The following is a 23,945-nucleotide window of genomic DNA, read 5'->3' on the forward strand; positions in this document are numbered from 1 at the left end:
ACTATTTTAAGGGTGTGTTTTATGCCATTAGGTAAGAGCAACTATATGCTAATGTGTATAAATGGTTGTTTAGTGTGGATAAAGTTATTTCTTACAGTTTTGTGGTGTGTTCAAGGAGAGTTAAGGTGGATGAATCAAAAATAAATACTATTAAGAATTGGGCAACTCCCACGTCTATTTGTGATGTTTGTAGTTTTCATGGATTGACTAGTCCTTATAGGAAGTTTGTTAAAATATTTAGCACCATAGCAGCCCATTGACTAAGTTGATTCAAAAGGATAGTACATTTTTTTAGGGTGAGGAACAAGCACAGGCTTTTACGACCTTGAAATAAATGCTTAGTTTTGCACCATTATTGCAATTACCCAACTTTGATAAAACTTTTGAAATATAAAATGATGCTAGTAAAGTGGGTAGTGGAGCCATTTTGATGCAATAATAAAAACCCACTGCCTAATTTAGTAAGAAGCTTAGAGGTGTGACTTTAAATTACTCTACCTATGACCTTGAGCTTTACACATTTATTCAGGCATTGGGTAATTAGTAACACTAGTTATTATCTAAGGAGTTTGTCATTAGGACTTATCTTGAGTTCGTGAATTATCCTAGGTAAAATACCCTGTTTTTTGATCTATGAGAATTTCTTAAATCTTATTGTTACTGTCCTGACTATGACTCACCCTATGAGTCATAGGGTGTCTTGATGGGCTATATGATTCTAGTCATAAGGTGTCCAATTAATGGTGCATGAGTTGTTGTCCCAATTATTACTTGGGGTCACGCATCATAAAGACCTATAACAAGTCATTGCACTCAAATCGTAGCCTAAAAAGTATGTGGCTAACTTTTATTCTGTGTAATTGTGGCTAACTACAAATCACTTGTTATGAGTCATTTTATGCAAATCATAGGATGTATAGTAGTTACCCTAAAAGGTTTATATGTGGACAATGATTGGACCCCATGAGTCGTAGGGTCCTATTATGAGTCATATTATTTAAGTCGTAGGGTAACAGTGGGTGTGTTCCCTTGAAGCTGTCTTGTCTATGACTTATGGTGATGAGTTATAGTAACACCCTAAGAGTCGAATAGTGACCCGTAGTCACTGACGACCAAATTTTAGCATTTAATTTGAGAGCACTTTGGATAATTTCCTTCGTTCCCAATTAAAATCCCATATTCAAAAATATCTTAAAGGGGTTATTTCTCATCCATAACATAGTTAAATACTCTGAGAACTCTCTCAAATCCCCTCAAGCAAGATACTTAAGGTTTCCAAGAAGTACGTTATCCAAGGGCATTATTGAAATCTTTTCATAAAACTTGGTATTTCAGCCATGTTACTCTTCCCTAATGGCTATTTATTTAAAAGTATATGTTTTAAATTATTATTCATATGGTTATGGCTTTGGTTTTGAAACATGGGTTTAGGGTTTTGAATCTGTGTTGTTGAACAATGTTTCCCATAGTTTACCTATGATTACTCATGCTTAGATTATAGTTTTAAACTGGTGGGGTGCATGGGTATGGTGAATAAATAAGGGGATTGTTATGTTCCTCAACTTGTGACTTTTGAAGTGGTAATGACCCCCTCCCCATATTGTGAAAATGGATTTGAATATGAAAATTATGTATATTGAACTACTCTTGAACTATTGCATAATGTGAAAAGTCAATGAAGTATAATAGTTTGAATTAAACCTTGTAGAGTTGTGTAATTGCCTAAGCTAATGCATAATTGAACCAAGGGGACTATGAATTTCCATAATACTAAAATTCTTTTGGCATGTTGATGTTACCTTGACAGTGTAGTTGGTATAATGATACCAACAATGTATGCCTAAATGTGTATCGTGGTTCAATGAATAGGAATGTATGATAAGTGATTTTTTGGGCTTTAATGAGGCTTATGTAAATGAGTAGTGAAAGTGGCGGTCCTGAGAGACCAATATTGGAAACTGCAGTCACTGACGTGGGGTTCTACATGATCGAGTAGTTTGAGTCCCCATTATTATTATCATATTACTGGGAGGTTCGAGTCCCCTTATTATTATCATATTACTGGGAGGTTCACGTTCCCCATATTATATTACATGATTCGGTGCTTATATCACCATAATATGTTGGGATGTTTGAGTCCTTTATAATGCATTTATATATCCTCTAGTTCACGAGGCCATACATACTGAGGCCCTTACAACTAGCGGAGAGTTGGACCCATATAGCCCGTGGGTGCCTTCTTATGTTATGATGATTGAGCTACACAATCCAAGTAGAGTTTTAAAGTTCATGCTAAGCCTTGTTCCCTACCATGACATATGATATGTATGTATTTTCATTTGCTAATGTGTACTGTATTTTTGATTGGTTTTGAATTGTTATCCATAACATTATTTTACCTCTATCCCTAAATTACATATTAGCGCTCAACCCACTAACTGTCTTTGAATGTTGTATCCACACACGATGGAGACACTGCAGATACTTATACTTTTCTTATGCAGAGTTAGGTGGATTGGCTTGGTTTGTCAGTTTTTTATGGTGAAGTGGTGAGCTTCCATTTTACAGAAGAATTAGATATTTCATCAATTCTTATCATAGGCTAGAATTGAGAGTTTACATCATCATTAACATTGTCATTGTCATGTCAGGGTTGGGGGTATGTCCCGATACTTTATTGATTATTGTTTTGCTTAGAAGGCTTTGTTGGATTATTGTGGACTTGGGTAGTGATGTTGCTTGGTTGTTTTAGCTATTTTATGCTATTAACTTATCCTGAAGTTTTCCAGTTTATCTTATACTATATTGTTATATGTTCAGAATTCATCCAACATTGGGTTATTGTGTTTCTTTGTTAGGTGTAGGGGGTGATCTTCGGTCCTCGATGGACTTGAGATACTCATCCTTTTTGTGGGTCATGAAAAAGTTAGTATCAGATCCTAAGTTTGGTGTCATTGGGTATCCACAAAGCCGTGTCAAGAAAAGTCTCCTTTATGGGTGTGTAGCATGCCACAAATATAATGGAGAGGCTATAAGGCATTTAGGAATATTTTTATTTCTTGTTATTCCTTTTCAGGCTATAGTGTCTAAGATCTTGACATATCCTCTAATCCTCATATGTTTAATTTTTAAATCATGCCTCCTACAAGATCGGATATTTGTGGAAACTATTTTATCCTATCTAAAACAATATGGATAGAGCATGTCCTACTTAAGGAGTTCAGAATTGATCTAGGGTCACCTCTTTTAATTGTCCTATCGGAGGTCAACAGATTCCTCCTAGCCTTTCTGTGCACATCAAAATCTCCTTTCTTATGTTTAGTTTTGCCAGTCGATCCATTTGCTTACTTAGTTGGTGGCCTCTTGAAATTAGTGTGTTATTTATGTTGCTTTATCCTTTAAGGTCACTAGAGTTGTCCTATTCATGAGGTTGAGTCCTCTGACTTTCACTGGTCCTAAGTTGAGGAAGATCCTCAAAATTTCATTGATGAGATGAAAAAAATTTTTTGCTTGATACATGCTACTGAGGTGGATGGTGTATAGTTCGTCGCTTACCAGTTGAAGGATATGGTATATCAATTACATGAGGAATGGGACCAGTGTAGGGATAATGATGTTTAGTATGCTTTCTGGGATGAATTCTTTAGTGCTTTTCTCGATCGCATCTTTCCACAGAAGTTGAGGGAGAAAAAGACTGAGGAATTTGTGAATTTAAAGCAAGGTAGGATGACAGTAAAGGAGTATGCCATGAAGTTCCATCAGCTATTACAATATGCTCCAAAATTAGTGTGAAGCATGAGGGATATAATAAGTAAGTTTTCTTTTGGGTTATCTCGTGAATTGATCTTAGAGAGCAAGGCTTCCTTGTTGAACAAGGACATGGACATTTCTAGACTTATGGTGTACATGCAACAAGTGGAAGAGGAAAAAAATAAGCAAGTGAAGATTAGTGAAAGGTAAATTAAGAATTTTTGATATTTGAATTAGGGTAGAGATCAGCAGTAGAGTGGTAGAGACGGTGGGAAATGGTCTAAGAAGAAGTCGGGAAATTTGAGTTCCTAATTTATGGCTAGTGCTCCTTATCAGAAACTATTGCGTGATGGTCATTTTTAGAATAGTATATGTCTAATGGTATACGGTACCTAGCATCAGGATAGTGGATCTCAGTCAGCTCTATTATATCCCCTTTGTAGATTCTGTTGTCAGGTGTATCATAGTGTTTATGAAGAGGGGAGGAACAAGTGCTTTAAATGTGGTCAAATTGGTCATATACAGAGGGATTGTCCTTCTAAGGTTTCTTCTGGAGAAAATAAGATTCATGTTGCTACTTCATCGACTCCTGTACCAAAGGGTGCTAATTCTACTTTTGGCTCTGACACTGGATAGAACCGTCTGTACACTCTTTCCACTCGCTAGGATTCTGAGGCATCCCCCAATGTTGTTACTAGTACATTAAAACTTTTCTCTCATGATTTATATTATCTACTTAATCCTGGTAAAACCCTCTCTTATGTGACACCTTATGTGGCTATCCATTTTGGTTTTGAACCTGTACGTATTTTGCATCCTTTCTCTATGTCCACCCCACTGGGTGACTCTGTTATGGGTAAAAGGGTCTTTAGGGGTTATGTGATATTGATTTATGGTAGGAAGACCTTGGTGGATCTGATAGTGTCGGACATGGTAGATTTTGATATGATTTTTGGGATGGATTGGTTACATTAATGCTATGCATCTCTTAACTGTCGGTCGCAAAAGGTCAGTTTCGAATTGTCTAAGCTATCGGTGATCGAATGGGAAGGTAGTTCCCTAGTAACTAAGGGAAGTTCATTTCGTATCTTAGAGCTCAGAAAATTATTTCTAAGGGGTGCCTTTATCACTTAGTTCATGTTAAGGATTCTAGATTTGAAGGTCCTTCTTAGCAGACTATCTCTGTGTTTTGTAAATTTTCTAAGGTATTCACTGATGATCTACCTAGTGTTCCTCCCGATAGGGAAATCGATTTTGGGATTGATCTTCTTCCAGACACTCGTCATATTTCTATTTCTCCTTATAGAATGACTTAGGTTAAGTTGAAAAAACTCAAAGACCAGTTGAGAGATCATTTAGATGAGGTTTTTATCTTCCCTAGTGTTTCTCCTTGGGGTGCTCAGGATCTATTTGTGCATAAAGATGGGTTCCTTCAGATGTGTATTGACTACCGCCAATTGAATAAGGTGATGATAAAGAATAAGTATCCTCTTTTGAGGATTAATGATCTGTTTGATCAGCTTTAGGGTGGTAAGTTTTTTTCTAAGATTGACCTTCAGTCGAGTTACCATTAGTTAAAGATTAGGGAGGTGGATATCCGTAAGATTGCTTTTTGAACCCGACACGGTCATTTTTTGTTTTTGGTGATGTTCTTTGGTTTGACTAATGCCCCGACAACATTCATGGATCTTATGAAATGATTTTTGTGTTAGTTTCTGGACTTATTTGTCATTGTGTTCATTGATGATATTTTGGTATATTCGAAGAGTGAGGTATATCATGTAGATAACTTCTATTTAGTATTCCAGGCCATTAAAGAGAAGTGGTTGTATGCTAAATTCTCTAAGTGTGAGTTTTGGTTTAATGCTGTGACTTATCTAGGTCATGCTGTTTATAGTGAAGGGATTATGGTGGATCCATAGAAAGTTGTGGTAGTTAAGAAGTGGCCTAGAACCATGGCTCCAACATATATTCGGAGCTTCTTATGTTTAGTTGGTTATTATAGAAGGTTTGTGGATAACTTCTCTTCTATAGAGAAATTCCAACAATAATAATCAGTCAAAGTACGCTATAGCGACTTTGTTCACTAAAAGGTGGCCTTAAATGCCTTTTATTAGAATAAGAAATTAGTTAAACAACAAAAATTTTCCTGGCCTATGATCACAAGCCCAAACCCGCGCATAGTCAAGCCTCAAACTACCAAAATTAGAAAAGTTTAACAAAAACAAAGAAAATGAAAATCAAAAGAGAGAGAGAACAAAATGGGAAAGGGAAATTTATCTCCTTTATCTTCAAATCAGTGATCCTAGAAGTTTTGTAGCTGGAGATCGAGTCGACCTTGGTATAAGAAAGAATAGGATTATCTAGTGTCGATAAAGCTCGATATTTGAAAAATCATCTAATTTTTGGGTGTTTTAACGCTATACATTTTACTAATCTCAAAACATTATAAAAGTAACCCAATAAAAGACTTATTCAACTCAACTGACCAAAGATCTAAGCTTTTTCTCCAAGATGAGTGTCCATTCTCTACGTTTTAGTGTATCCATAAGATTATGATTGTCAATTTTACTTTATTTCCTCCCTCTTGACAGGTTGAGATCATTTAGGAGTTGATACTACTGCTAAGAGAGTGATAGATGAAAATCTATTAACAATCATATCAAGTAATTCCTTTGTTTGTTTTACAAAGATCCTATAATTTTGACTAGTATTTTCCTCCTCTTATCTTGATCTATACTTTTGTATAACTTTCTTATTGTGGAATTGTGCTTTCTTCTATGATTTTTCTAAAGTTCTTGTATTTTTTTCATATTGTGTATGAAGAAATCTAAACCTAAAGATTTTGTGTTATTTCCTTTAATTTCTATTTTTAGTAGTGTCTGTTTGATTGTTGATGTGTTGCATAGCTAATTCCATCGAGCCACAGTATCTACTGCTTCTACTTTCTATTAATATTAAAAAATCTGTTTTGTAGCCTCTTAGTCATAAGGTTAGAAACTAGAGCTTTCTCCTTATTCAGTAGAGATTTAGCTTTTTGTAATGACTTCAGGTCTTTTCCATATTTTTACTTATTTTCACTATTAAAGTTTTCCTATAGTTAACCTAGTTTACTTGTGACTTCCTAGGACGAATAGTTTAGTCTCCGGGCAGTTTGTTTTGTTTATAGAGTCAATTTCTTGTTTTGAAGTCTTTTTTGGTTCAAATTTTCTACCTGGGAACGGTACAAACATCCCCTTTTAGATCATTTTCACCCTTCTTCATCCATTTCGAAGTGAATTAAAACCTAACTATAAGGCTTAGCATTAGGGCTTATCGTGGTTTGGCGAGCATGGATAATGATTATTACACAATTCTTCTTCAAAATTATGGTAAGATTACTTCATGTTCTTTGTTCCTTTCCCTTTTTCTTCTCTAAGGTCCCTAAACATTGGTGACTTATTTTTAGCACCAATGTAGTTTGAATTTCATATATTTTTTAGAGCAATTACTCCTTGATCATAATAGAATGTTGGGTCGTCTTTAGAGACGCGATTTTCATATATGAAACCCACTTGGGAATTTTGAGTAATTTAAGGACCCAAAGCACAATAGTGAAATATGAATATAATTATTCTCATTTGATGAGTAGATTATGATTTTGATAGCCTGAACTTTGCCGAAGCTTCTCAAAAGGAAAAGTCGGTGATTTAGTAGACTCTTCAAGCTTTCTTTGACGTATAAGTAGGCTAGGTTTTCCCTCTTCTTAGATTAATTTAGTTCATAGTATCTTTATGATATTGTGTTAGATGTTGAATGGATTTTAGGTGTTGGTGATGAAATTTGAAATGATTGGGTTAGCTTGACCGTTTAGGCTATTCAAAAATCGTAAACTAGGTGTAATTGGTTTAGTTGCTCATGATTTTGATAAAATATCTATCTTAGGGTTAATTATGGCTTAGATCACATCAAAAGGTGGATTTAGATAGCTTAGCCTAGTCCAGGGTAGAATTTTCCTTGTAATGGAATTCTGAGACATAGAAGTTTGTCCTTTGACCCATCTTAGACCAAGATTTGTGTTAGCTATTGAAAACCTTTTATACACTTGTTTTACACCTTGAAAATTATTATTTAGGTAATATTGAGAAACTTTGGCATTTAATGGTTATGATGGGTTAGAATTGAGAGTTGATGCTTATTGATAAAGCTGGTGGCTAGTGCTTAAGTCATCGATTATGTTATTTATTATGCTATTGTTTATGATATTGATTATATATGTTGGTTTGATTCTAGATAATTATAATATTGATGATATATATACTAGTTCGAGTCTGTATAATGGTTATAATATTGACAATATATTTACCAATTTGAGTCTAAATATTACTTGTGATATTTATTATATGACACCGATTCTAGTCCAGCAATGGATTCTGATGTTGAGATCTGGCTGTCATTTCAAGTCTGAAAATACGAATTTGACTATATTGTGGCATGACATGATGGATTGTAGTCACATAATGGAAGATGAAAAATAAAGGTGGTTTGATTTATGCATTACTTGATTGTACCCTTCGGGATGTCTACGTTGGGTTAATTACTTTCCCACACCTATTGGTTTCTAGGGGCTAATGTTATAGTTATAATTGCTTGTCCTTTACATTATGATTTTGGTTTATTTATTTCATTATGTACAACGATTTTAGGGTTTTTCAATTTTGTCTTCTTACCTTGACGTAGTTATGTTATACTGTATTTTTATAATATTTATATCATGATTTAGCTGAGTTAACCGATGATGCCTACTGAGTACCTGTGGTATTGTACTCATACTATACCTTTGTACATTTTTGGAGTAGATATGAGTACTAGTTGCCACCGTTGATTTGAGGATCATGTTATGTTAGATTCCAGAGATAGGGTAAGCTCTTTGAGTTAGACTCGCCCTATTTCCATCTATCTTATTTATTTCCAGTCTTTTATTTGGTGATAGATCTTGTTGGTTACTTAGAACTTGGGTTGTATTTATAGTAGCTATTATATTTAATCTATTAGGCAATGGGATGGTTATCTATATCGTTGGTTACCTCTTGTCTATTTTTATTTCTTTTTTTGTTTAAAAGTTGGAAATGTCTATTTTTTGCCCCTTTTTGGGCATCTTCCACCAGGTTAGACCATTGGAAATAAGTTCAAGCTACGGTTTGGCATACCTACTAGCGAGGTTTGGTAGGTTCCATCATGACATATAAATTAGTTATGACAAATTTGTATAAGACCCTAGTTTTCACCTATATTATTAGTTTAAGAGCAAGTGTCTAGTAGAGTCCTACAGATCAAAATGATGATGTTTGTTACTTATCTTTGGGGTGCTATAGGATATTCTTAGGATTTTTTCACTTCTTTCACTTATTTCATGCAAAGTGCTTGAGTTGGTTTCTAAGGCATTCTGTTGGTTTTACTCTTTTGAAGATGTTCGGATACATATTACCACTGCACAAGATAAAGATCTAGAGATAGAGACTAGGGATCCTATCACTATTTGTTGATGACCTAGAGGTCATGGACATCCTTGATATATGTCCCCAGTTAGGGGCAAAGATAGGGGGCCTTTACTAGGCCCTATTCTTGCTTCTAAAATATAGCTTCTTCTGCCACCAACGGTAAGCTAGGGACCATGGTAGGCTCCACCTGGGTTTATTTTTTCTTTAGTGCTCATGGAATGCATTCATTTATCTTTTAGGGTTGGTTAGTGGTGCATCATCTAGTGGTGCACGGTCTACATATCATAGTGGTACTAAGGTAGGGGAGCAGCCTGTAGCTGGGACTCCTAGAGTTGAGGTCCCTCCTGCACAGATAGTTGCTCAGTTAGTAGCTGCCCAACTTGTTATGTGTGGTGAGGGGCAAAAGATGTGTGGTAAATTTTTTATATTGGTTCTGCCTATTTTTCCTTGTGCATCGGGCGATGATGCTTATGAGTTTCTAAATTCATGTAAGGATAGGCTCCATAGCTTTGAACTATTTGAGACTCATAGTATGGATTACACTATATTTAAGTTTGATTTGGCTGCTCGACATTGGTGGAGAGGTCATTTTTATTATAGGCAAGATGGATCTTCTCCTTTGATATGGGCTAAAATTTTCAAGATCTTCTTGGAGAAATACATGCCTCATAACTTAGGGATCATTTAAGGGATCAGATATTAAGATTGGCATAGGGATTTATGATGGTTTTGGAGTATGAGGCTTATTTCAATGAGTTGGCTAGGCATGCTACTTCTATTTTGCCTACTAAGTATAAGAGGGTTCGTTTCTTTATTTGTGGATTAAGATTTCCTCTTTATATGTGTTCTCAGAGTTTGGTTGTTGGAAGTAGGACTTTTGCTAAGGTGTCTAATCATGCTCAAGTGGTAGAGGATATGTATTATGAGGCCCAAGGGGGAAATAGTAAGAGACTTCGATATCAGGGTAGTTTAAGTGGGAGTCATAGTATCTCTCAATTCAGAGGTAGTGGTTCACAAGGTAGGTACCCTTCGCATAAGCCATATCAGCCTCAAAGTCAGCCTAGTAGACTCGGTCAGGTATGCTCCACATTACTTACGAGGTTCAGTCTTGTGTTAGTGATTGCCCTAGTCAGGGTAGTGGTTATTCTTTGAGGTGTTTGTATTCTTGTTATTCTGGTCATGTTGGTTATTCTGGTCCACCAGCTCTCGTAGTTCTAGTATGACTCATATGACATGCTATATTTATACAGCTTGTGGTTATTACATGTATGATTTCCCTAGTCATGGGGCAATTGTTATCGTAACTTAGAGTATTCCCCCTATTAGAGCAGTTCATCCCTCATCTAGAGGTGGTGTACATGGAAATAGGGGTGGTCCCTAGAGTGCTCGTGGATGTTATTAGGCAATAGGGGAGATGATTTGTCAGGATCCCGATCAAGTGGTGGGTGTGGCTAGTTGTATGCAGTACTTTCTAGACCCAAGGCTGAGTCTTCAAATGTCATTGTCGTAGGTACAGTTTTGATGTGCCATCAATCGGCCATTTCTTTATTTTATCGGGGACCTACATATTTTTATGTGTCTACTTATTTTACTCCATTATTAGAATTATCTTAGGATTTATTATTCTTGCCCTTACGTGTATCAATTCTTGTAGGTGATTCTTTATTACTTGATCTGGTGTTTAGATCCTGTGTTGTGACTATTAGAGATGTTGATACTTATGATGATCTTATTATATTGGATATCGCTGATTTGAATATGATTCTGGGCATAGACTGGTTATCCTACTATCATGCGATCATGGATTATTTTTCCTAGACTGTTACTTTTTCTATGCTCGAAATACTCCCAGTTATGTGGCAGAAAGCGGTGGACGCAAGCCAATAGGGATTATTTCTTATGTTTGTTATAGGAGAGTTATTTTGAGGTGTTGCGAGTCTTATCTTTCCTATGTTCATGATGTTCTTATGGAGAGTCCATTGCCTGACATTGTTTCTATAGTTTTTGAGTTTTTTGATGTTTTTCCTACTGAACTAGCTAGTATACCTCCTGCCCATGAGATTAAGTTTATTATTGATCTTGAGCCAGGAACCCGACTTATTTCTATGCGACCTTTCTGTATGTCTCTTGCCAAGCTTAAGGAGCTAAATTACAAAATTTAGAATCTTTTTGGTAAGGGTTTTATTAGACTGACTCCATGCAACAATGTATTGATTGTAGGTAGCTTAATAAGTTGACGGTGAAGAACTATTATCCTATGTCTTGTATTGATGACTTGGTTGACCAGCTTCAGGGTGCAGCAGTGTTTTCTAAGATTGATTTAAGGTCAAGTTACTGTAAGTTGAGGATTTGAGCAGAGGATATCCTAAAGACAATCGTTAGGACCCATTATGGTCAATATGAGTTCCTAGTGATGTCCTTTGGATTTACTAATGCCTTATCAACATTTATGGATTTGATGAACTGTGTGTTCAGGCCTCCTTTGGATTTCATTGTGATTGTGTTAATCAACCATATCCTTGTGTATTTGAGGAGTAAAGAGAAGCATGCACAACATTAAAGAATTGTGCTCCATACTTTAAGAGATCATGTGCTTTTTGACAAATTCTCCAAGTTTGAGTTTTGGGTTGAGTCAATGAAGTTCCTTTGGCTTGTGGTTTCTAAGGATGGAATTATGGTAGACCTGGTAAAGATTAACACTATGCATGATTGGGCCAGGTCCACATCTCAGACTGAGGTTCGTAGCTTTTTTGTCTTGGCCGATTATTATAGGCATTTTGTTGATGGTTTTGCTACTATTTCATCACTGATGACCAGATTAACTCAGAAGGAGGTTCCTTTCTGGAAGATCAAGGAGTGTGAGTCGAGCTTTGGTAAGCTCAAGGAGTTCCTTGCATCTGTCCTATTTTTGTTCTTTTTGTGGAGGATGAGGGATTCACTATGTATTGTGATGCTTTCGGTGTTGGTTTTGGTTGTGTATTGATGCAACAGGGTCCTGTTATTGCTTATTCTTTGAGGAAGCTTAAGGTGCATGAGCAAAACTACCCCACTCATCATTTAGATTTAGCAGCAGTAGTTTTTGCACTTAAAATTTGAAAACATTATCTTTATGGTGTGCATTATGAGATTTTAATAGATCGTCGCAGTCTTCAACATCTTATAACTCAGAAGGAGCTTAATATTATACAGCATAGTGATAACGCCCAACTTACACGCCGATATAAGTACATTGTGATTATTGTCTATATAATACCCAACTTTGAGTTGGGGTCGAATTCACAAGGAACAATGTGAATGGTGATCGAGTAAGTTCGAGATAAAAGTTAATTGCTAAATTCAATTCTAGGATACAAATATTTGGGGGTTTTGAACTCTTTTTAAAGTATTAAAATTTGGAGCTTCTAGAAAACTAACTCGAGGCTAAGATTAATTAGAATATAATCAATTAGGAACTGATCTTGGGGTTATGCCATTCTAGATGTGAATTCAAACATGGGTAATTGAGAATTTATCCAAAATTTACTAGGAGTCATGGGTAGGCTAGAATTAAAGAATTAGCGTTAGTCTTTCAACAAAACACTAAATTGCACTTATGGATAAATTGTATGACAAACTTATCAATCCAAAACCTAAACTGAGTATCCGTATTTCTAGGATGATACCCATCAAGCTAGGTAAATTATATAACATCCTTATTTCTAAGATAATGCTAAGGAAATAACTAGTATCAAATAGTTGTTCACAATAACTCATCACCCACATCCCTATCTTTAAGATGATGTAGGATCCAAGTCAATTTGGGGTTTTCACCCACAAATCTCATTAAATTTGGAGTTTTCACCCAAAAATCATATTTCAACTATGGAGTAATAGAAAACCCCACAACAACTAACTAATTAGATTGATACATAAACAAAAACCATGCATAAATAACAACCTATCCAAACTTTACCCCAACAAGAAGAACTAGCAACTCATAAAGATAAAATAAAAAATACAAAAATCTCCATATAATTCATTGATGAAAGATAAGGAGAATGTCAATCCACACTTTAAATTCCAATAAATCTTTAATGGAATTTGCCAATTGTTCACTTCAAAGTTTCTCTATTGTCTTCTCAGCTCAAGATTAGCACAAAATTTTGCTCCAAGATCCAAGTGATAAACTAAAAAGGGAAGATGGAAGATAGGATAAAAGATATTGAAAATGATCTAAAAACCCTACCTAATCCCCAATTACATATTTGCTAAATATTACAAAAATGTCACCTTGCTCTTGGTCTCTTTAAGTACATTACAATGTTGCTGCTAAACTTTTTCTGCCCTACCGCTATCGTTGTATCTTCACTAAGATTGCGATAGCGAGATAACAATGATCATGTCGCGATTTCCATTGGTTGACTTGAGTGTTGATCGCGATCGCGACCTTCATCCCGCTATTGTGGCAACTGTGGGTCATTTCTTAGGCTTGATTTCTAGCATTTGGCTATTTTCTTTGACATTTCTTCTCTTTTACCTTTTCCTCAACTCATTTTTATCAAGTTTCCATTCTCATCTTCCCATTTTAACTTTTACCTACACCAATGATCATTAAGAAGGAAATTAACAACAAAACAACAAAAAAGCATGATAATTTAGGCTTAAAAATGCTAGTAAGTTGTCAAATTTATGACTAATCAAACCCCCAAACTTAAACTATTGATTATCCTCAATCAAATGAGGATAATTCAATAATACAGTGTTTTTATCTCAATCCACCCAAAAAAAAATATATACTAATGGAATAAGCTAAGAATGCTCTACAAAGACATTCCAAATATGTCAGGGCAACAAGTAAACCAATGTTTTTCAATAAGCACATATTTATGATGCAAGGATGCAAGTTTATATCAAGTGAACCTTCAAAATCAACAAAGAATCTTAAGAGGAGACACAAAATCTTGATAGATTATCGCAATCTTCACAATGCAACTTACTTCAACCATTTACCCAAACAGAGAGTTAAACTTTACCCTCTACCCCAAAGCATCGATGCCACTCACATGAAATAGTTAGCTCCTCATACACAAAACATTTAAATTTCTATAGGTGTTTAAATAATGAAAGAATTCACTCTCACTCTCGCAAAGAAGTTCATGCACAATGAGAAGAACCATAGACTTTCCCTTTTTGTTTTTCGCAACTAATGTACACTTACATAGTTTAGAATCACCAAGGTCTTGCATGTATTCATGAAGGTTTAAGGTGTGGGGAGGAATAAAACTATGGATCAAGTGACTAATATACCTTCATTAATGCATTCGCTCAATCCCTTCTACCCCAAAATTTTCAAATTATCCACTGTATTCTCCTTCAAATCATTTCCCATATTTCCCTACCTTTTTATTAACATTTCCAAACAATTTAAAGCCACCATTTTTATTTCTTCATTTCTTTGACTTTTTTAAGATACTTTTTTAATCTCTTCTTAGCCCTCTCCCTCCCCATTTGTCTCATTTCTCTTCACATTCTATGGGCTATGCTATACAACTATAACATCACGTATGTCTCTTATCTCTTAAGCACATTATTTGAAAACATACACCATTCTTGGATCATCTTAACAAATCACATTCATCCCCCCAAACTTGGAGATTTAACCACCCTTACACTATCCTTCCAACTACACAACCCCCCCAAACTTAGGCTTTTGTCTATATTTTACTACTTAGGATTTTCAAAAAGGGTTTATGTGTTATAGCATGATTATCATTACAATAAGAATAAAAGATGGACAAAGGGGTCAAATGGGTTAACTAGGGAATAATGTTAACGTGGAAACTTGGCTATGTGATGGGTCATCCTCCAAATTAAGCTTTTCTGGATTTTTTCTTTGAACACACTCGAGGTAAGTTCTAGACTACACATATATACAAGAATTATTCAAAAATTTCACCATACATGGAATCACAATAATAGATAAAAAAAGCTAGCTGTCTAACCAATTTGAGCATCATAAGTTTCTCCAAGTCAAAGTAAGTTACTCTAAGTGAAATACTCATCCTTGAAAAGAGAACCAAAAATTGAATCTAATGGTCTCAGTCAAAAAAATCTCAAAAATATCTTTGGTATTTTTCAAAAAAAAAACTACTATATTTTTTTATTTTTTCTCAAAATCATTCTATTTCTTGCCAATGATATTTTGTATGTATTTTTTTGAACTTTTTCATCTTCTTAAATAATTAAATAAAAACTTTGGTTACTGCAAGGCATCATAATTATCACACATCATGGGATTCTTCACAAATCACCCATTTAGATCATAAAACACTCATGGCACCAATAGAAACAGAAAAAATCTATAACCTTAAGAATGGCATCACCCAATCTATCATAGGGAAAGGTAAGCATTCATATCTCTCAGGTGACTCAGACTTCACCCGGGTATGATATGATAATAAAATACCCTGTGTTTTAGCCCTTGGAAATTTCCTAAGCTTTGAGCTCACTGTCCTTATAATAACTCATCATACAAGTCATACAGTGCGGGTATGGGTAAGGTAACCTTAGTCATAAGTAGTCTAGTAGATGGTGGTTAGGTTTTTATTATGATTACGACTTGGTGGTATGAGTTATTAGGGGTGGTGATAGGTCATTAGGACTATCCTTCATTGAATCATAAGATTGGTGACTTGACTTGGCACTAAGTACAATTGGCTTACTAAGAGCTGTGAGTATAAGGTATGAGTGGTATAGTTGAATCGTATATTGTCTAGCGTCAATCATTTTGGATTCTATCTTAGATACAACAAAGCCATACGAGTCGTATGGTTTGGTAATGATTGGGTTCATGGAGTCATATGGTGGACAGTTTGTGGGTGTCCAACTCACTGTATTCGTAATGACTCAATGGTATGAGTTGTATGTGTTAGTCACGAGTCAAGGGATCAACTCGTAACCACCTGCAATATTTTTACAGTCTAAGTAGAGGGGAATTCTGGACATTTTCCCTTTTAACTTCCTCTGACACCAAGGCATAAAACACCTTTTGGAACTTTACTAACCTATTTTCCCCAATAAAATACTCTTAAAATCTTTCTCAAATTTCTCTTTACGCAAAAAAGGTAGGGTTTCATCAATATAATTAATTAAAGCTTTCAAGGCTGGTTTTTCTCTGTCTTTTTTGGTGTCTAAGATATGTGACTATTCCCTCATTGTTATTTTACTAATTCATATGTTTTAATGTATGCTTTTCATTGTCTTGTTATGGTTTTGAAATAAAGGTTGGGATTTTTGGTTGTTCATGGATTAATATTATTTTTCATAGTTTGATTATGGTTTCCCTTATATTAATTATAGTTTAACACATAAGGGTGCATAGGAATAGTGATATAATTGAGGGGTAATGGTTGAGAGACAAATTTGATGATTTTGTCTTTGATAATTGCATTCCCTCAACCTGTTTGTGAAATTATCAATGAGAATGATTTTGTCACATATCTTGACTATTCATAAGTCCTTGCATTGCATAAATGATTAAAGAAACATGAATTGGTTTTTGTTGGTTTCATAAGGTTTGGAATGTCCTTGGTGGACATGGTTTGATTATAAATGTAATATGTTTAATTAGAAATAGTGGAGTCTAATTTGGTTTAATGGTCTATATGGAATAAGGTAATAAACTTGCAAGCTCTAATTTTGGTAAATGATACCAATGGTAAGTTCCTAATTAAAAGACTCCTTGGTAAATCGTTGGGAATGTGTTAATGGTTTTACTATAGCTTAAAGAGGGTCGAGTATCAAAGTCGTGGAAGATGGAGAATTTAGGAGACGGACACTGGAAACTCATGTTTACCAATCTGAGGGTGGTTTTTGTGACCATGTGCATGATTTCACACTTTATATTTTTTAGGATGTGTACTAGTTATCTCAATTTCTTTTCTCCGGTATCACGAACTGAGGCTTCTTCAGCAGAGGAGCTGAAACCATATAACTTATGGATAGTTTTAGGATGGTCAAGCTACTTAGCCAAGTTAAAGTTTTAAATGTATTCTAAACCTTGTTCCCTTTCCATACATGATATATATATATAAACCTATTGATGTGATTGCACATGGTTATTAATTTGGTTTTGAATTAATGGCATTATCTTATCATTACCACTGAGTAACATTCTAGCGTTCACTCCGTTAACCATCTTCGGGTGTTGTATCCACACATGATGCAAGAATCGACTATACTACCATTCCTCCTACTCAGTGACTTGGATTTAAAGACAAATTTGAGTCAGATTAAAGTGGTGAGCTTCCATACTTTGGAAGACTCCATTTTATGCTATGGATTGCTTCTCTTTATTGTTATTTCATTGGTTTTGGCTTTTGCTATGTTCAGGGGCATGTCCTTACCGAATGTTATTTGATTTTGGATAGAGGCTTTGTCAGACTACTATGGGCATAGGAAGTGTTGGTATTGGTGTCAGTGTTAGTATTGGTATTGACGTTGGGAGTTGTCGTCGATTGGATATTTGGTTTATGTTGTTAGATTATGATTATTAACTTTATTTATTATCTTTGAATTATTATTGTTTTATCTTGTTATAAGTTTGAAATTCATTCGACATAGAGTGCAGGAAAGTTATGATTAGGTATTGGTGGTGGTCTTTGGTTCATGTTGAACTTGAGATGCCAAACATGACTAGGCCCTAGTTTGCGTCATTTTATATTTGTATTAGAGCCCTAAGTTCATAGTCTATTAGATTTATGACAATGCTGTGTCGAGTAGAGTCTCTTTTAAGGGTATGTAGCATGCCACAATCATAAAGGAGAGGCTACAAGGAATTTAGGAATGTTTCTCTTTCTTGTGTTTTGCTTTCAAGATGTTGAGTCTAAGGTCCTGAAAGCTTCTCTAAGATCTATTTGTTTGCTTTTTACAGATCATGCCTCCCAGATGATCTGAGGTTCATCAAAACCCTTTTGTCCTACCCGAGGATAATATTGATGCGACCCATCCTAATATAGGGTCTAAACTCAATCTGTGGGCCCATTTCCTAATTGTCTTCCTAGTGTTCCATTAGCTCCATCCATTTTTTCTTGAGCCCCTCAGGCTGATGCGATGAATGTTAAGTTTTGCTAGTTTATTCATATGTTGGCATACTTGATAGCTTTTCAAGCTGAGCATAGGACTTCTGTTACTCCATCTTCTTAGGCCATAAGGGTTTGCTAGTTTATGAGGTTGAGCCCTCCTGTGTTCACTAATGTAAAGGTTAAGGAGGATCCTCAAGGTTTTGTGGATGAGATGGAAAAGATCTTTGTATTCTGCCTGTATTATATGTTTACTCAGAAAGAGCTTAACCACAGGCAAAAGAGATGTCTTGAGTTTCTTAAGGATTATGACATGATTCTTCACTACAATCTAAATAAGGCTAACGTGGTTCCTAAAGCTCTTAGCAGGTTATCTATTGGGATTCTGACTCATTTGGAGGAAGGAAAGTAAGAGTTGGTGAGAGATATTCACCATATAGCTAACCTTAGAGTTCATCTCTTGGACTCTGAGGATTGTGGTGTGATTGTGGAAGAGGTGGTGTAGTCGTCTGTTGGTGCTGAAATCAAGGAGAAACAAGGTTGCATCTTTTCTTGATAAAGATCAAGGGTGATGTATGTTGGTAGAAGGTGATTTCCTTTAATATTTATGGTGATGGTACCTTGTGGTACCAAGGGTGGTTATGTTTTCCCTATATAGAAGGTTTACAAGAGAGATCTTGGATGAGGCGCGTGAGTCATGTTATGTTATTCATCCTAGTTCAACAAAAATGTATCATAACCTTAAAGAAATGTATTGGTGGAACAATATAAAGTGGGATGTGTCTAGTTTTGTTGCCAAGTACATGGTGTACCAACAAATGAAAGTTGAAAACATGAGGCTCGGAGGATTGTATCAAGAAAATAAATTGCCAATGTGGAAGTGGAGGGTGATCAATATGGATTTCATTACCGGTCTTCCTCGGTCTCAAAATTAGTTTGATTTGGTCTGGGTCATCGTGGATAGGATGACTAAATTTACTCACTTTTTTCTTGTAAGGAAAAACTTTTTGGAAGAGGATTATACGAGGTTGTACCTGTAAGAGATTGTAAATTTGCATTCGATGCATGTTTCTATTATGTTGAATCATGGTTCGCATATTTGATCAAATATTTAGTGGTCATTTCATATAGGTTTGGGAACTAAGGTGAGTCTTAGTATGAATTTCCACCCACAGTCGGATGGGCAAGCAGAAAGAACTATGCAGACATTAGAGGATATGCTTCAAGCTTGGGTGATTGATTATGGCTGTTCTTAGGTTCAGCATTTTCTTCTTATAGATTTTACATATAGTAATAGCCACCACTATAGCATTAGGATGGATCTATTTGAGGCCTTTTATAGTAGGCGGTGTAGGTCTTCTATTAGGTGGCTAGGAGTTGGTGAGGGAGAGATGTTTGGTTTGAATTTGGTTCACCAATCCATAGATAAGGTGAATGTGATTTGGGATAGGCTTAAAGTTACCCAAAGTCTCCAAATATCCTATACAGATGTGATCCGTAGTAATTTAGAGTTCGAAGTTAAGGATAGGGTGTTCCTGAAGGTGTCTCCCATGATGGGGGTGATGCGATTTGGGAATAAAGGAAAGCTCAGTCCTCCGTATGTTGGTACATACTTTGTTTTGAGAAAGGTTGGTAATGTTGTGTATGAGTTGGAGTTGCCTTCTAGTTTGAGCTCTATTCACCCGGTGTTCTATGTGTCTATGTTGAAGAAGTGTGTGGGTGATTTATCGCTTTGTGCCTACCAAGGTAATTAGTATTTTGGATTCCTGTCTTGTGATAAGATCTCAATTAAAATCTTGGATCGTCGGGTTTGTTCATTGTGGACCAAGGATATAGCTTCAGGAAAGGTTCTATGGAGGAACCACAAGGTTGAAAAGGCTACTTGGGAAGCAGAAGAGGACATGAAGTCCAAGTATCCATTCCTATTATTCATTCTGAAAAATCGTGCTTAAGGTATGTGTTATTCTTAACATCTTTATTTTCTAACTTAGTTAAAGGTCAGAGTAGAGATGTTTGGAGGTTCAATCGTGTTATTTACCTCCTTGTCCTATCATTCTGGATGAATGATCCAAGTGGGGGAGAATTAACACACCTAGGGTCTTGGCCCTTTGAAATTTCGTGAGCTTTGAGTTAACTATCCTTGTAACGACTTATCATACGAGTCATATAGGTTAGGTGACCCTAGTCGTAAGGAGTCCAGTGGCTGGTGGTTGGGTTTTTAATGTGGTTATGACTTGGTGATACATGTCGTTATGGGTTGTGACAGGTCGTTAGGACGATATTTCATCAAAATTCAAAACATAGCGCCTTGAATTGGCTCTGAGTACGAGTGTCTTACTAAGAGCCATGAGGATAGGGTATGAGTGGTATAGTTGAATTGTATGTTGTCCAGTGTCAATCCCTTTGGATTATGTCTTGGGTACTACTAGGCGATACGAGTCGCATGGTTTGGTAACGAGTGGGTTCAAGGAGTCGTATGATGGACAGTCTGTGGGTGTCTAGCCCACTGTATTGGTGATGACTCAATGGTGCGATTCACATGTTGTGGTCACGAGTCATGGGATCAACTCGTAACCACCTGCAGTATTTTTACAATTTTAATTTGGGGGAATTCTAGACATTTTCCCATTTAGCTTCCTTTGACACCTGTTTTGTGGAAATATGACTTTTAGAGTCGCTACTTAATTTATTTAGAAAAATTAAGAAAACGCTTTATAAATCACTTAAATTATTCAAAAACAGAAAAATCATTTAAGTTTTAAAATTCTAGGTAAGTGATTCTCATTAACATTTTAGGAATGTTTGCGGTTATCAGGACTATTTGAAAATGATTCTTTTTACTAACTTCTAAAAGAAAAATTAATTTTTTGAAAAGAAAAAATAATTTAGAAAAAGACTTGTATAAGATAAATTTTGATGACTTGTGAGGAAATTTAACTTAGTCTAAGCAAATTAGGCCCAAATCAAAAAACCTTGTCCGAATCTAGTTGGTTTTTTAGTCCATCTTCACCTGTTCTAATCTAAATATTACGCTTTAGCCCATAACCTATCCTAAATTATCTTTTTGGACCTTTTGGCCCATAATCGACTTTGCCTATATTAATTTACAACTTTGGCTTCGAGGCCCCAAATGAATAAATAAATAAATTCCTAGATAAATAACTAAATATAAATAAAGAAATATTAAATAAATAAGGGAAAAACTGAGACTTTTTGATTCTCTTAACTACTTCAACAATGGATTTTTACGCATTTCTTCTTCTTTCATTTTTAATGCATCGGCCCACCAATATTATCAGCTTTTGGATTACTACTAACCCGAGAAGAATGAAACTCAATGGCTCATTATAAAAATACAAAGGGAAAAGAGTCCATTTGGACTCCAAAATGGATTCATATGCAAACGAAGAAAGAAAGGAAGTTAACACATATATCCGAAATGCAAAGAGAGAAGCAAAGAAATTAACATACATTTAAAAATTGATTCTAAAAAAACAAACAAACGCTCTCGCGCATAAAGAAAATAAGGTTGAATAATGTAGGAGTAAGGATGCGAATGATTTGACTCGACAAGAAATTCAACATGAGCAAGATCCTATTAGGCTAGCATGTAATTTATAGGGATTAAGTAATCATACCACCATAAAAAAAGGGAAAGGAAATAGGACAACACAGATCACCAAACATATAAATACGATTCGAAAAGATAAACAAGTCAACAGTCACATTATTCAAAAATAGCATTAAGAAAGTTGTTGGACTAATTTTCATACAATGTCAACGCTCTTCTGTATCAACATGATCGCAAACTTTTTTTGAAAAAGGGGATAAACCAAACTATCCAAAGAAATATATGAAGCAGGCCAAGTTTGAGAGACGAATCATATTACTACTTTAATTTCAAATGCAAAGAGTTCAAGGTTTGATGTTAATTATCACAAAAGAATCAAAGGAACCCACCGTGGTTAAACCCTTCACACGCTATTCTATCTTATCTACAGAAATTATAATTTGAGAGACGGGATCAAGAAATAATAAGCGGAGCTTGATTCTTAATATTTTTTCTCGCTATGTTAACAAACAAATGAACTTTAAGAGAACACACAAACCAAAGATTAATGATCCAGCATATACCAAGTTAACCTCTAATCCAACATATATAAATTGCTTCTTGATATGCAAATAGGAAGAGCGATAAAAGGAAAAATCTTTAACTGCTCAAGCGCTTATATCTTCTCAAGAGTTAATTACATCCATCTTGAACACACTAACAGAACGTAACCATGAAACAAAAAATATTATCCTTATTAAAATAAAAATAATTTTAGAATCAAATGATACGTTCGTACATCAAGAATAACACACAGGAAGACAACAAAATGAGAAAAAGAACAACAAGAACAAAATGAGAATAAAATGAGAAAAACAAGATGAACAAAGCCATACAAACTAGAACAAGAACATCTACTTAGCATAAAGAATACTTCACGAAAAAAACCTTTGGCCTTCATGAGATGAAGGAGAAATTCATGATAAAATTAAAAGACAAAAATATGTTTACCTTTTTTTGGGGATGGAAAACAGGACTACGAGCTTCATTGTAATTAGCTACCAATGAAAAAAACTGCCGTTAACTCAAAAACATCAATTAGCCGATGAATTTTTCATGAAACAAATATTTTTTATTCTAAAAAATAAACTATTTTTGCTCAAAAGTTTTTTCAAACCTCCAAGACTTGGTTCATATATGCTTCACATAACCCTTTTATAGGAGAGAAAAAGGGTCATATTTTTTGCTCCCACCAATGTGGGACAAAGGAAAATCAGGGACAAATTTGGAATTTACAGTTTGAATAAAGGGATAAGACATGGAATTATTACATCATATAATCCACGTTGGCCGGTGAAGTGTCAAGATTCTAAAATTTGACTAAAAAATACATCAGGTTGATTCACGCGTTGAACCCGAATTTGGGTCACATTGAAATTATTGTTGGTCATCATTGTGAAACTTAAACCTGAGCTATCGTTGATGGGTATTGAATTTTATTAGCATTTGTTGTTGAATTCGTCAGAGTAGGAGTTGTTTTGGGTCAGGTTTCGACCTGATTGGATCACTAACACAGGGTGTTGGAGTCGCTGGTATAGGGTCATCAAGTCGGGTCGAGTCTGTGCATGGTCATCGGGTCGGTACCTCTCGGCATGGCATGAAATGGCCCTCTCGGTATTGTTTTGGGTCAGGTTTCACCTGAGTTCGTTTGTCTATGTTTTACTTTCTACATGTACATATAATCAATGTAGATATTTAGTAAACACAACGTCACTCTCACTGGCGACCACAATTAAGCTTTATGATGGTTTAATGACAAATACTGAGTATCATGATTTGAATGAATTATTCCGCTATTAATCTTCTCTTTTTGAAGAAATAATTAAATAGCAGATCTTCTGGATGCAAGTAAATAGGGAAAAATCCCTGTTTGGGGATTAATCAAATACTATTTGCTTTGCCTCAAGGCAAATTTTGAGGGTGAATTTCTACTCTTGTTGTATTTAATGTGCCGAATCCCTTCAATACAACAGCGCTCAAGGTAAATATTTAGTACATACAAAATTGCTTGTGCTATCGACTATTTTTGAGGAAAATTCTAAATAC

Source organism: Capsicum annuum, chromosome 4, assembly GCF_002878395.1.
Source record: "Capsicum annuum cultivar UCD-10X-F1 chromosome 4, UCD10Xv1.1, whole genome shotgun sequence".
NCBI lineage: Eukaryota > Viridiplantae > Streptophyta > Magnoliopsida > Solanales > Solanaceae > Capsicum > Capsicum annuum.